The 15,835-nt window shown below is 41.0% G+C and overlaps 1 pseudogene across 1 annotated transcript; it reads right to left on the bottom strand.

Annotated features, from left to right (window-relative positions):
• Window positions 1–231: 231 nt before the first annotated feature.
• On the bottom strand, window positions 232–15,516 carry LOC127368804 (apolipoprotein B-100-like; annotated as a pseudogene). The gene is made up of 26 exons (XR_007885885.1): window positions 15,361–15,516; window positions 14,970–15,014; window positions 14,627–14,739; window positions 14,381–14,526; window positions 14,111–14,258; window positions 13,605–13,757; window positions 12,894–13,018; window positions 12,449–12,534; window positions 11,897–12,347; window positions 11,675–11,788; window positions 11,312–11,458; window positions 10,983–11,194; window positions 10,628–10,847; window positions 10,185–10,340; window positions 9,880–10,083; window positions 9,599–9,766; window positions 9,149–9,354; window positions 8,785–8,943; window positions 8,188–8,318; window positions 7,872–8,073; window positions 7,544–7,716; window positions 7,262–7,437; window positions 7,040–7,164; window positions 6,535–6,908; window positions 1,726–6,422; window positions 232–1,602 (listed from the first exon to the last, which is right to left on the bottom strand). The product of XR_007885885.1 is annotated as an apolipoprotein B-100-like (transcript).
• Window positions 15,517–15,835: the final 319 nt, after the last annotated feature.

Below are 15,835 nucleotides of genomic sequence, written 5' to 3' on the forward strand. Positions count from 1 at the left end.
GGGGAAGCAACATTTCCTAAAACTAAAGTGCTTCATGTCAGAAGAATGCCAGTTTATAGACCATAACACCATCTTGGAGGAACAATAATTTTGAAGACATTTTTTACCAGTCTGTGAAAATCTACCTATCATAGTACCTTTCTCCTACACTCTCACCATTATAAGCCTATGAAGACGTTATGTCTTCTCTTGTTCATATTAAAGAACATATAAGACATGAGCAGAGATGGATGCAGTACAAACTGTCTTTATTGAAGACCACATATTGTTTTTTAAATAGTACAAGACACAAAGGGAGAACAGTAGTTCTAAAACTGTGAAATAAACAAAATTAATTTTGAAAAACAGAATAGAGAGACAAAAATGGGTACAGGCAACACTTATTAGCAGGCAGCTTTGTATTTTTGGTAGAATAGATTTACTGTTGTCTTAAACGGTTACACAATAGACACAGTCAATACAAACACTGTTAGCCATGGTCAGTTAGTTGGATTTGGCAACAAATGGTAAAGGAATGTTAACCTCCATCTGTCTGTCTCCTACTTTCACAAATGGTTCAACATTTTTACTTTTTTCCTTCAGGGTCTTGATGACATTGTTGTGGAAAGCATTCACACGTTTTACCAATACGTCAATCCAGGACTGGATGTCAGCTTGAAGCTGTGCACTAGACATGTCAGCCAAAATAGTCTGGAGTTTAGCTCTCACAGCTTTTAGATATTCAATAACAATTCTTTGGGCCTCTTCAACCTGCTCGACAACAACCGACAGGGCGCGGGAGTTCATGGCATCATTGTATACATCAGTCACAAAGGTGTAGAGTCTTTCTGAGTTCTGAGATTTTATGGTTTGGAGAAACTTCTCACTTTGTTCAATGGTAAATTGCATGATTGCAGATAATTTGTTAATTATATCTTCCAGCTGAATATCCCCCAGACTCTTCACAGTGACAATCACTTGGTTCTGAATTTTCCTCAAAGCTACAAACAAGTCATCAAGAATTTCTCTTCCACGGACAACATGGTTAGAGCCAGGAAGGGTAAATTCAATGGTGTTGATATAATCAAGGACTGCCTTAAACATAGAGGTAAAGTACTGTGGAATCTTTTGGACAGCCTCCTCAGATACATCGGCAACAAAAGCACTGCATTTCTGGTAGACCTGAAGTCCAGACAGCCTCTGTTCATACCCAGGGATCTGGAACTTCGTCTCTCTCAGGAATTTAACAACAGCATCAAAAACAATTTCAACTTTCTTCTGGTACTCTTTGAGGATCAAAATGGTCTTATCTGTGACAGTTGTTATAACATTGGATGATTTCACTGCTGCAAGGTTATCAATAGCCTTCCTGAACATCACTTTACCCTGGTTTCTAACCTGTTCAAAAGAACCCTCAAGGCTTCTAGCATGTCTGTAGATTGTGTTATATGTCCTGGTAGCAGGCTCAGACACAATTTCCATGACTGTGGGCACCTGTTTCTTCAGTCGCAGCATCATCTCATATGGCATCTCCACATTCCAGGTCGTCTGAAGGTTCAGCTTCTCAGAGTTCATCACAGACATCTTCAGACCCAGGATTTCAATGTCTCTTGTTGGCTCAGACTGTTGAAAAAGGTAAACATGAAACATAAACATATATTACTAAAATATAATAAATACATTATTTACATGAGGTCACGATCAAAGGTAAATGGTAAGAAAACAAGTAAGCAAAAGTTATCTTACTGGGTAGCGACCATAGACTCTCGCTTTCACTTGTGCTGGGCGCTTAGTCTGCATCTGAAGTGCGATGTGTCCTGCAGATGGAGTGGACATAGAGACAACCAGGCCTTCATCTGGATTTCCAGTAATCTCCTGGTTGATTTCCATAGTCAGGTAGGGCAGATTGACCTTTGCTGAGTTGGTGATGGAGGTATCCACATTGTCATAACTTAAGAAGATGGTGCTGTCATGGTTTCCCTCTAGGACTGAATGTTTTGCAGACAGGACAGAGGCCATTTTAAATCCGTTGACTGTGTTCACATTGGTGTTGCCTTCAATCTTTCCATTCAGAAACTCACATTCAGAGATTGATGAAGAATTCAGTCTGATGATGATGCTGTCCTGGTTAAGGATGCTGGCATCAGTTTTGAGCGTGATCATTGCTGTTTTCATGGAGAAATCATAGGTCAGATCACCCATTACAGGGATTTTGATGCTTGGGATTTTGGGCAGAGTGATTTTTGGGAAAGTGAGCTTGCTGAGAGCAGATGGAACATGCAGAGCAGGCATTGTGATGAGACTGAAGTCAGGCAGGGGAATGGTGAATGTGGACACCTCAACATTCATCACTGGGACTTTGTAGGCAGGGACTGTGATGGTTTTGGGCAACTCAATGCTATATTTTTCATACTCTGCCTTTGCGTTGTCATAAGATGCAGCCAGCATGGCAGCAGCCTTATCCTTGCCGATGAGCACTTTTTTGTGCAGAGTCTTGACATTGGTATTAATGGCATTGATGATTGGTTCCACATTGATGTCAATGGTGATCATCTCAGGGTTCTTCATGTACTTCAGCTTGGAGTTCATGTCAAATGTCTGCTGAGTTGTGATCAGGAAGTAGCTCAGGCCAGTGTCTTCCCACAGTGAAAAGTCTTCCACTCTTGGTGTCTTCAAACCAACAAATGGCACAGTTATCTGAGGAATGGTGATAGGCCCCTTCAGTACATCCAGATTTGCTTCTCCATTAATCTGGGAAAATATGTTAATTTCACTGTCACCATTATCTAAGGTAAAGTAATGGGAGTATTTGTACTGGTTGAATCTGGCCAGACCTGTCCAGCTAGCTTGCTGCGCTTCAGAGTTCAGGGTAAAAGAAATGTCATTCTGGAGATCCATCTTTCCAGACAGGTCAAATGGAAGGGCAACTTTGGCATTTCCCTTGTTCTTGGTGTCAAACATAAGCTCACTTGGTGTGATCAAAGCAAGTGCAGAGCTTGAGAGAGTTCCCTCAACCTGTCCAACTAGCTCTGCATTGTGAGAGGCAGTGAAATCAATTTTCAAGTCTTCAGCCTTAGCCTGGAACTTGACCTCTGCAACGCTGTTCTTCATGACAGGTGTTTCTGTCTCAACCTTGGCATCAATAATTACATGGCGGAAAATGCATACATCGGCAACCACATTTTGATCCATTTTGAAGTTGCTGCTGCCTGTGGCTCCAGTGAAAGTCACTTTGGTTGTGTGGAGATCCATGACCACCTCCATGTCACTCTTGTGGGTTGCGTCATCTGAGAAGTCCTGAACTGCATATTTTCCATTGGCCAGATTATTAATGGTCAGACGGGCAGTGCCAGCCTCAAGCAGGAAAATGGTCTTTTGATTCAATGATGTTTCAGAGAAGATTTTGAGGGGTGGCATGTTGAGGTTATGTTTGTAGCCAGTCTCCACATTGGCAGAAACTCCATTTTCCGTGGAAAAGATTGCACTATTGACAAGCTCTGCAACATAGAGCTCAGTGTTGGTATTTGCACTAGTTTCAGCAGAAGCTTCAGCTAACAGGCCATGGAATGTAATTATTCCTGTGTGGTCAAGTTTAAAACTTGACTGGTCAACTTTGATGTTCTCAGAGATGGACAGACCACTCATCAAGGGTACAGCAACATTAGCACTGGCATCCACAATGAAGTCAAGGACTCTCAAAGTTGATGTAGCCTGTGAGTTAAGGTTAATTTTGAACTCAGGTGTGACTGATGTAGTTGTGGTGTTTTCCAGGTCAGCAGTGGTCCTGAGTGTGTAATGAGGTGAGGTAACTCTGAACTCTCCGTAGAGTTTTCCAAAACAGGGAATCTTGCTCATTTCTGCTACTTTTTCTTTCAACTCCATAGTGAATGTGTCATAATCAAAAGATGTGATTTTCTGAACCATTCTCATGAAGTAGTTGCTCATGTCTTCAATCAGCTGTTTGAAGTCAAAGGAATACAGTTCATTCACAAGTTCTTGAACAGGCACCACAAGTCTTTTGAGCAGAGGCTGGATGTCAATTGACCTGAGAGCAGCAAAGGCAGACTGAATCTTTTCCCTCACCTGATACTGCTTCATTATTTTAACAACCTCATCCATGATGGCTCCAATCATGTTCTCAACCTCATAGCTAGAGAGGATCTCCTCTACTTTGGCGATAATGACATTGAACTTGTTGGCAATGTTATACTTCTTGATCCAAGCCATGATAGTGTCCTTCATTGATTTCAACTCATTCATGACTTTGTCAGTTGGGAACTTGGCTATCAGGTTGGTCACAAAGTTTTCCATTGAGTTGATAAACTTTCTCAAGTCTTGGACAAAGAGGTTGAAGTCAAAATTGTCAATGACCTCCTTCAGTTCTGACACTTTGTTCTGAAACGTGGCACTGATCTCATACTTGGTGTTGATGTCTTTCAGCATCTCAATGCTGTTGTCCACCAGCCTCATCACTGTGGCCTTCACGTTTTCAATAACTGCAGGCAGATGCTCAATGAAAGGGATCTGGATGAAGTGGCTGTCACTGTTCTTGTCATATTTCACAAATCCAGAGATGGCATAATCGTTGCTGGCATCACTGAGGAGAGGGGTTGAGGCAGCTCCCATCATCTCAATACCCATTCTCTCTGCATTGTTATAGGCACTAATTTCTTGATCAAAAGTGTGCTCATTTACTTTGGATGTCATCTTCAGTGAAACACTTTGCTCTTGGAGGCTCAGCATGCTGTTGAACTTGTTCTCCATATTGGTCTTGATAGTGGGTCTGCCTTCCAGTTCATGGGTGGTTGAGGCTCTGGACTCAAATGAATGTGTGAACAACAGGGGTTCTGCTTTCAGGAGGAATTTGCTGTATAGTTCGCCGCTCTGCTGTCCATACAGGTACACTGCACCATCTGAGTTGAAAATGGCATCAATGTTCAGAGTGAAGGGGGCAGCAACAGTTTTGACTGTGCTGTCCAGGCGAAGAGATGGTGAGTTGAAGTTAGCCACATTGTTGAACTTCACGTTCAGACCAGCAATCTCCATATCAGTGGTATGTGTCGTGTGAGTTCCCAGGAGTTTGCCGTTGGTATTGCACTTTGCAGAGAGGACCATGTCGACAAACTTGACTTCATAGGTGTGCTTGAGCTCTTCCTCTGAGAAGACTCCCATCATTGTTCCAGTCAGCTCCATGTTGTAGGGCTCTGCCTTGAACTGGGCATCATTCACAAAGTTAATCTCCATGATCTTCAGGTCATTTTTCACATTAACTGAAGCAATAAAACGCTCCATGTTAACTGTGATGTCATGCATGTAGGAGTTCCTATTGTCGAGGACGTTGTCAGTCTTGGAGTGGAGGGTGAAAGATCTCATTGTGAGAGACAGTGAGTGGGTGTTTTCAGTCCTCATCTCATTGAGAGATCCAACGATGTTGTTGGAGAGGATCAAGCCATCTTCATTCACTCTGAGGTTCACTCTGTTCCTGGTGTTAATGTCAAAGAGGTTACCCTTAAGGACGCCATTGAGATACACTTCTGTGCTTGCAATCTTTCCCTCAACACCGAACTCAGCTTTGTTCTCCTTAATGGCTCCCTTGGTGGTGAGAGAAATGGTGGCACCAGAGGCATCAACTCCACCATGGAAAACATTCTCAAAGGTCACTGGGCTATGCTGAGCAGTTGTTGTACAGCTGGTGGTCAGGCCATTCATGTTCAGGGCCAAAGTTGCCTTGTGAGAGGCAAGGCTTGAAAAGATGTTCAAAGAGGCATCAGCATTGATCTCCAAGCCGGAGGGATTCATGGACCCAGTGAGCAAAGAGTAGGCACGGTTCTCTGTGTCATCAGCTTGATTCTCTATCCTGAGGCTAGCCTGTCCTTCAGAGGCGGAGAACTCAATCTGGCTACGAAGCATTCTATCATCTGCCTTGGTCACAGAGTCGGACTGGACGGTAAGCTTGACATCTTTGTAGCTAAGGCTAATTTTGGTGGTGTGCTTGATGGGGTCACTGTTCATGTTGGTGTTTGACTCAATCAGAAGTTCCTCATTTGCATATGATGCCTTGATCTTGTTTGCAACCTTCAGGATTTCAGAGTTCACTCTCAGTGTACTCTCCAATCTTGCTTCTTTCTTTGCTGGCTCAACAGAGAAGGTGTGGAGATAGGTGGTGCTAGCAGTCATTGGTCCAACAGACACACTGCCGTCTGTGTTGATATCTCCAGAGAGTATGTTTGAGTCTAGGACGACCTGGGTGGTAACTGTCAGAGACGTCTCGAGACCCAGAGGGGCGACAGCGTGCACGCTGTACTTTCCTGTTGACATTACATTGTCTGTGACAGCAATGGTTTCCAGCACATTAAAACTTGTGTCCAAGAGCATGTGGTTCAGGGAACCATCAATGGTGAATTTCATCGTTTTTTCTGCTGTGTCGATGATTTTTGTAGCTCCTTTAAAACAGACAAAACAGTGAAAATGTTAATTCGTGCAAACTTTTGTTGTTGTGTTAAATAACAAATGTAGAATTATTCTCATTAAATAAAATTATAAAGATTAAATTACCCTCAGTTGAGAAGGAAAGGAACTTGATTGGACTGTCAGCCTGGATGTTGAACTTGGCCAAGTAGCTAGGAGACTCGGCAGTATTGTTACCAGCAGATGCCGTTGCTTCCCAGTTATAATAGTTGCTGTTGACCTTGGCAGACACTTCCGCCATTCCCATCAGAGGCAGGGTGAGATCATATTCAGAAGGAATGGTAAAAGTGGGGATCTGGATCTCCTTTGAGGGAAACTCCATGTCCAGCTGAGGCATGGATATGCTTGGGGTGGAAACCACTGCAGGTATCCTCAGCTCCTCAGATGATTTGCCTCCAAGTGGCAGAGGAATACTGATGGTCAGACGGTCCTGGTTGAACTGGTATCTGAATGTGCTTTCACTGGCGAAACGATGAAAGCAGAACATTTGTTAAATTTAACATGACATTAAACAGGTGAGTAAATGTATATTTTTCACAACTTAATCAGGATAAAGCTGGGATAAATATTATTAGATGTTGGGTTTACTTACAGGTTCATGAAAAGGTTTTCAGGCATGGAAGGCATGGAAGGCATTTCCACATTTGTCATTCTGTTCCTCAGAGTTTCAACATAGGGAACATCACTTGAGATCTTGTCCATCCAGATATCTCCGGCCTGAAAAAACAATAACAAATTTAGTACGCTTTAGTCTGGAAAAACTAGAACAAAGCCAAGTTCCGCTAAAATTGTTTCAATGACTATTATTTTTTACCTCAACTGCCTTGTTGATGATATGACGCAGTTTCATGTCAGTCTTGACAACTTGCTGGTCCATGGCATCCTCCACAAACTGCCTGAGCCAGGCCTGCAGGGCTTCAGTGTAAGGCACCAGGATCTTAGTATCAGCATTCATATTGGACATCAGCTGAACCTCAGCCTGCTCTTCGCCTGATAAACAAAGCATTTAGCATTTAGCATTTTACTTTTACATTTGAGACAGTATAAATTATTAATCTCTGAAGTCCATTAGCACTATTTTCTTAAAAAAACATACCATATTTGAATGTGACTGCCTGAATGGAGGAGGTCTCTGGGAGCTTGACATCACTTTTGATCTCCATGGTGAGTCCATCAACTTTGCTCATTGTAGCGGTGACGGTGGCATCAGTCTTGAGTGAGGGGACTAACAGCTGAACCTGCAGCATGCCATCAGTCATGGCCTGAAGCCTGTGAATAATAAAAATAACATGATCTAGTCAATGATTTTATATAAAAAAATTGCATAAAGACTGTGAAATGTGTAAATAAGTACGCAGCTTTAAGTAAGATATATTATATATTGACAGTGTGTTTAAACAAATTTTGTGGCTGGGTTGACTCACTTGGCACGGCCAATCAGAGAGAGCTGGGGCACGTTCTTGTTGGTGATCTCGAGGGTAATGGTTTTGCCTCTGGCACTGCTGTCGGTCAGGCCAATCTTAACTCCGGCCTCAACATCAAAGTCAGGTATCTCGATTTGGGTGGTGAAAACATTCCTGTTCCTGTTGTACTTCATCATGGCTGTAGCCTCGGTAGGCTGAGCACCTAAAGCCACACAGTTAGAAAAAGCATAAATTGATTATTTATGCATGTAACCCTATAAAATAAAAAAGAAAAACTGAAATCAATGTAATTGTTTTTCAAATAAGATGCTCATACCCTCAGCTTTCAGGGCAAACTTCAAAGAATCAACCTTGTGGCGACCGTCCTTTCCTTCACTGAGAAGTTTATAGGCAATGGTGGCTGTGTACTCAGAGACCTCTTTAGAAGGCTTGATATCCACAGAAAACCTAAAGAAAAAGAACAAAGTTAAAGTCTCCCATGATATTGTACTGTGTATCTAGAAAACTACAAAAAATAAACAAATGAACAAAACAACTCACAAGTATTTACTGTATTACTTTATAATACTGAACAGTATTTAAGAATGGCATACCCGTACATGTACACATTTTTTTTATGATAGCTGGGCAAATATGGAGGGGGACAGAAATTCTAAAATCAAAATGATGTGAATGAAATGAGTGGTGCAGTTTTGACTATTCAAACCTACTCGACCCATCTACTTTTCAACTGTCCCTCATCATTATTCCCATCCCAATCAACAACCTCTATCTTACTGAAATAGCCTATGTCACATTACACAGACGAGACACTACTAAATTTCCTTGTCACTTAAAGAATGATAATTATTCAGTATGCTGCCATCAGTGAAATTAAAATAAAATAATCACAGATCTTCAAAGAACAACTTACTTCACGGGGAAGTAGGGAACAGCAGCATTGTCACGAGCGTTAGCACGAAGTGTTTTGGTGCAGTATCTGACTCCAGAGAAGAGAGGTCTGCAGCTTGATTCGCCCTCTGTGTGTGGGATCATTGCTGCCTGACCAGCGCCAACAATCAGCACTTTATTGCTGTTTCAAAGGAAAAAAAAAACAACAAATCAGTTTCTATGTTCTAATAACTTTGATGAACATGATGTAATAAAGATCACATACAATACAATATGGCGCCACATGTTGAAACGCACTAAAACCCCTACTAGTGGCTACTTTGTACCATTGCATTCATTATTATCATTAAACATAATGCATAAATGCATATTATGTTATTTGTTACCTGATGCTGAAGAGCTTTGTGGTTCCTTGAGGGGCGGGAATGGAAAGCTTGACCTGGCTCTCCTCCATACTGATCTTGGCATTGAGCACGCTCTCATGGTACATGTTGGTGTGCATCTCAACAGTGGACTCAACGAATTCAGGGACATTGACTCCCATCTGAGTCACAAACTCAACTCCAACGGAGGGCATGAACAACAGCTCCTTCTGTAAACAAAAACAGATCACATGAAATTAAATCGGTTGCAGTCATGAAAAAAACAAAAACTATTAGACTACTACTATTTATACTCATCGTTAACATTATTATTATCTTAACTTTTACTAAGACTATGCAGGACATTTGAGGAAATACCTCCATAAAATAGAAACAGCATAATAATAAAACTATAACTGACTCTTATGATAGAGCATTGATTATGAGGTTGAGGACAAAAGATGGAAAATATACCATGTTTGGAGCCAGGCGAAGGCCTCCCTTTGCGCCAGAAGTAAAGGTGCCAGACAGAGCAAATGTCAGAGGCAAGCCAGATGCTGTTGGGATGATGAATTTGTTGTCCATGAAGATGTAATGGGCAAAGATCTCATTGTTAGTGCTGGACATCAGTTCAGCCATGACCTGATAAAAATAAAACAGCCAAGTTGAATTCTCCCTCGTTGTGGTATTGAAAAGGAGTTGTAATTTGTTGGACAGGCATGATAAGAACGGATAACAGGAGTGCAGAAAGGTACCTTGGTAGGAATGATCCTCATGAAAATGTCTGCATACATCATTGCGTTATAAGCAATAGACTTCAGTTCATTGCCCTTGATGTAGCCAAGCTCAGTGCCCATGATCCTCAGGTAGGCTGTGGCCTCTGGGGACTCCTGACTCTGCAGATCTTTAACCAGCTTGTTGAAGTTGCGAACAATTTCTCTGACAAGATTTTCGGGAACCTTATGAAAAAAAGTTGTTTTAGTTGCGGTGGTATGAGTGAAATCAACAACATAACTCAGACTGAGAGTGTTTAACTTTAATAATTAAACACAAGATATACCTTCCTTCCTTCTGACTCTGTAGCAACCAGTCTATCCAGTTCTGGTATCTTGTCTACAGCCCAGTACAGAGTCTTTGCAACAGTGTCAGGGAAGAACCCGTTCTTTCCAAACAAAGCATCAATGGTTGGCTCGAAGCCCCTTCCTTCCATGCCGACCTATTGGAAAAATAGAACAGATTTAAATTTAAATTGGGTTGTGTCTGAATCTTGGCCAAACTATTCTCTTATATATGCTGCTTAGCTTTAATTTCAGTAGCAGATAGGTAGTATCAGACAAACATAAAGTCAAATACACCAAATAATAATTAAAAAAATAATAAGACACACATCAATGTAGTTTTTTTTTTTTTTTTACTGTTATCAAAGTGTCTTTGCTAGTGTTTCTTATGAGTGTAAAATTACAATTTCATGCTGCAATAAATTAGACCTACAGTAATACATACCTCCCAAATGTTCATGTTGAAACCGAAGGCTTTCAGGGTAGTTTCCAGCAAGGCCTCCTTTGGCAACTGGCTACTAGGATCAAAGACAATGTTGCCCTGAATGCTGGCCTGCATGTCCTCATGTGCCACACCAAGCTTGTAGTTGCGAGACTTTGTGGTGAAGTCGTTGTGTGTGGTGACGTCAGTGTCCTGCAGGGCATCCATGATCTTCTTACCGAGCCTAGGGTAATAATAAAATGTAAAACAATGAGCTGAGTATAAGTATATAAGTGTATTGTTAAATCAGTTCAATATTTCAATGAAATAAAGCATAAATTGTGCTTTAAGTTTAGTAAGTAAGTTGCTTTATTCTTACTTCTGGGTCTCAGAATCAGTGGAGGAAATTATGTTGTAGACGTGGGAGCTCACAAAGGACTTGATCTGTGTGTTCTGCTCCTGATTAAGCAGCTTCTTGACAATCTCAATGTCACTGTCCTTGGGATCCCTCATCAGGATCAGGTAAGCTGCCAAGCGCTTCTGCACAGCACCCTTGGGGTACTGGCTGACCCTCTGGAGGTTAGAGCGAACCTGGATAGAAAAAAAAAACAAAACAGTAGCTTGTTTGTCACTGTATTTCAGGAAACTCCACATTATAAAACTAAGAAACTAGGATACTAATCATCTCTGGAGGGGAATGTTTGTTACCTCATCAGTCACAGACATGCGTCTGAAAGCCTGGATAGCGGCCAGCTGCACAGACAGTGTGGTTGCAGGCTGTCTCATGCACTTCAGCAGGGTGTTCTTTATAGCAGGGTCAGCAGCCTCCATTGCATCTCCCATGTTACCAACAACCTGGAAAGAATATTCAATTCAATTTACTTCAATTCAATTCCATTTGAATTATTTCAGATTTCATATGTTTTCAAATAAGGACTAATCTAGACCGTATTATATGTTATTATTTTGATTATTAACTTTTAACTAACTGCATGACGCAATTAGAACAAACATGGGAATAGAAGTTGCCATATTTTTTTAAGCAGTCTATGTTCACAGCTGGTTACCTACCCTCAAGATCAGGAAGGTCAGATCTTTCTCCCCAGCGCAGTCTGCGCCCAGGAGAGAAGCCATAAACTCAGAGACAGCAGTGATCTCGGGGTGACGCCTTCAACCTGGTATAGTCTAGTGACAAAGTTAGACATTAGTGTCAACAGAAACCACCACTCACTGCTGCAGTATTATGGAGGACATTCCTCATATGTAAAAATGATCACATATATGTTTACTTACTTTCTGACTGCATTGCTCAGAGCATACATGATGGGTTTGCTCTGTCTGTACTGAGCCATTGCCAGCATGTCTTTCACCATGAGGCGGGAGGGGTTAGGCAGCAGTCCCAGGGCGTAGACAGCAGCATCGACCTCTACAGCACCTTCGTCAAAGGTCCTGAGAACCTTCATCATGGCACTGGTGCACTCTGGGGTGCCGCACTGAGCCAGAGCTTGCCATGTCAGAGACTGGGACATGTCCATCATCTCAACGGTGGCAGATCCCAGGACATCAACCTTCAAGCCACGCAGCTCAGACACCAGCTTGTGGAAGAGACTGGCACGCTCCTCGCCTTGAGTGGTCTGTGACAGGGTGTTCAGCTGCTGCATTGTTGCAATGGCAGCATCCTTGGTCTGCACAGGGGACTTGTTGTCAGCAACGTCCATGGACAAGAACTTGCGGTTATCCTCATCTGCACAGAATTGTATCACAAACAGTAAGAAAATGCAGAAAAGCTTGAGACAAGCAAATTATGGTATTTTACAAGCTATGTTTAAAAAGTGAAATACTCACTGCGGTCAAAGACTCTGTCATTGATCTTGGCGGTCTCCCTCAGAGTTACAGTCTGCTTCACCATTGTTAAAATGCTATATTCATTCCTGTTTGCAGAGGAAGTTAGACATTTGCAACACATTCACCATAATAGGTCTCTTGAAAAATACATTTTTTTATAGCAACAACCTCTATTGGTCTGTTTGTAACTTTTTGTAACAAATCCTAAAATGTGCTTCAGATTTCAAGCAATTAAATGTTCATAATAAAGCACAAAATAATTCATGCAACACATACAGTATTTTTCTGTGTTATATATGAGTCCAGACATTCCCTAAATAATGAAACAAACCTACAATTCATATAGTATTGTGCTCTGCCCTCTGTAGAAATGGGTCACTTTAAAAAAAATCTAAAATGCTTGGTAAATTTGGTTTAATGGATACTTCATTGTTTTAAAACTTACTGGTGGGAGAGGGGCAGGAAGGTGTGTTGCTCTGTGCAGATTCCTCTGGTCATGTGCTTCTTCTGGTTGTCAAACTTGTAGTTGCAAGACTGGGCGCTGCTAATCATCTTAGACAGAGGGTAGTTCTGATGGTAGAAAGACAACATCAGTGTTTTGCTATATGATTATGAGGAAGTGCAGACTGCTGGAAAATAGTAAAACAAAATGACACACATGAAGATATATTTGATTTGTTTTCAGTTTCACACAGGCTGCTTTTTGTTCCTGTCTGATGTATACCATGGAAATATAGCTCCTTATAAATTATATTACGCTATTAAGAGGGTGTTTTTTTTTAATGTATATAAAACTTTAAAGCATTTTCTATTTAGAAGTGAGTGTTATGTACACGGTCTAACAAATCTGGCTTTAGTTTGTAATGGTGACTGTGAGTAAAACGTAGAAAAAAAGTAGTATGACAAGTATTGTGTGTTTTAAAGGTCTGATTAAAGTAGTCAGTGAGTCTGTAAGAGTTACTGTCTCCCACACTGTCTCTATATGAGGGTGAATAGAGGTGATGCAGCAATGGCTAGTATGAGAAAAATAATGTATTTTGAACACTGAAGCAGGTAAACCTATTATACATATATAACAATAGGTTATTATTATAACCCCCCCAAATACAAGCGTGAACCTGAAAATGAGTATAACACAACCTCTTTCATCTCTTACCATGCCGGTGATGAGGGCCAGTGGGCTGGTGTCCTGTCTGCGGGCAAAGAATGAACTACATTTGGAAAGATCCCTGCTGACAGTCACATCAGTGGCGATGTCCTCTCTAGCATTGACAGTGAAGTCAGTGGGGCAAATTCCATGCACGGTGGACTGAAAATGATGAGAGGCAACGTCAGCATTGAGGATGTTGGAAACAATTCAAAAAAACAAGGTTGCAAGAGATTTTTGTCCTTTAGCAATCACCCTGAATCTCATTATCAATTGATCTGACAGATTGCCCCCCCCCCATTATGAGAGCAGATGATGCCATTTGAAAGATAAACTTATCTAGGACTTTGACCTTCAGCCACAGACACTCATGGTGAGAACATGATGTTACAGGAGTGTTTATCACCGTGACTGGGGCACCTTATCTACTCATTGTGCAACTTGTTTATCTTTGCATGACACAAACAGAATCAATTAACAACTGCTGTAAATACTGACAAAACAAGGGCAGCTACCATGTATTTGTTGCTCTCCTCTTCCATTACTGGCACAACGAGAGCAGAGACGATTCCCCTCTTGACGTTCAGGATGTTGACAGGCTCATCATCCTCAGGGTAGAGTCTGACGTGAATTTCTTCTTCGACTGTGATCTTCAAGGGGTTCCTATTGACGTGGACAGATCATGATTTACAACTTTGCCATTAAGCCTGTCCTCTACTTTCATGTCCTCAACTCCTGCTACTTTTCTGATCAGACTGAATAATACAGATAACAAGGCGACTTACTTGGCCATGGCAGCTTTGAAAGCCTCAGCTCCATCAGCAGGACGGTACACTTGGTTCCCTTCTGCATCCACACCAGAAATCTCGCTCAGAGAGCACTCTGTTGTGCGGAGGATGAAACTACAGGTCTGGGGCACATCAACCTCAACCTGGGCAGGAGATTAAACATCAAACATTGTTGTTAGTACTACTATATTTATTCAGGGTCATGAGACTGTTTGCAGTAATGATCAGGGCTGTGAAACATACTTTGCAGGAGACTTTGGGGCCGCTCTTGTTGTCCATTGCTCCAGTCACACTGTTAAGGGTCTCAGCTTCGTAGTCGTACACAAACCGCCTGAAGTTCTTGAATCTTTTGGCCACTAAAAAGTATTTGAAACATCAGTTAGATCCCTGTTATGTTAATTTTTTAAACACTTGTACTTATACAAATTAACACTCTGTATACATTTAAGTACTTTAACTGGATAGTTTGATACTCAGAAAACATGAAAAATGATTACTGACAGGTGAGCTCATCAGCAACTTATCAAATTAAATCACATTTTATAAGAGTAATTAATAAAACAATGTTAAAATAAAAACAACTTACAAAGGCAAACAGGAGATTGTTCCTCAACACTTCCCACATCTTGCTCTGTAATGGATGAAAGACATTGTTTGTTTGACATTTTAAAAAGCCACAAGCTGCTCTAAATCTTAACTGAGAACAATTAAATACTTAACTCATAAATTCAGTACTTAAAAATATAAATATACCACTATTAAGTGTTTATTTTTTGTTTTTTTAAACTCAAAATACTGTATTGTCAGTAATTAAAAAAAAAGATTTGAATAACATCACAACTAATACAACTAAAATCACAAAATGATTAATGCTTTAGTACCAAACACACTATTAAATTTTTTCTCAAATAGACTTACACATATAACATTATACATTTAAATTCTATTAGCTTACAAATAAAAAACACAATACTTACGGGCTAGTGTATAAGTGCCCAGCAACAGCAAAAGGCAGAGCTTGGTATTCCCCATGATGGGCTTAGTAAAGCTCCTGGAAGCCTTAAGGAAGGGAGAGTCTTCCTCTTTCAGTGAAGACTAATTCTTGTGCTTCGGTCCTCTGGCTTTTATAGTTCTCCAATCTTACTGTATGTGATTACCTGGACGTGCAAATGTGTTGCCCTGGTTCCAAAGTCTGAGCAGTCCTTGTGGCAGACCAAAGGTTATAACATTTCACCAACTAAGACTTGTCTGTCAGCACTGAGTGGGGGTGGGTCCGTGTGATTATGTTAAAATACCTCTTCAGCTCTTGTTTTATTGTTAGGGGGTTGCTTTCCTGAGACATTGGGCTAATGGTAATTTGTAAAGGAGAAATTTGTATATTAATGTTTATCATTAAAATAAATCACATATATCTCATTTTTAATCAGAGCAATGTCATATAATAGCGCGTAT

This window comes from Dicentrarchus labrax, unplaced genomic scaffold (assembly GCF_905237075.1).
Source record: "Dicentrarchus labrax unplaced genomic scaffold, dlabrax2021, whole genome shotgun sequence".
In the NCBI taxonomy this organism is placed as follows: Eukaryota; Metazoa; Chordata; class Actinopteri; family Moronidae; genus Dicentrarchus; species Dicentrarchus labrax.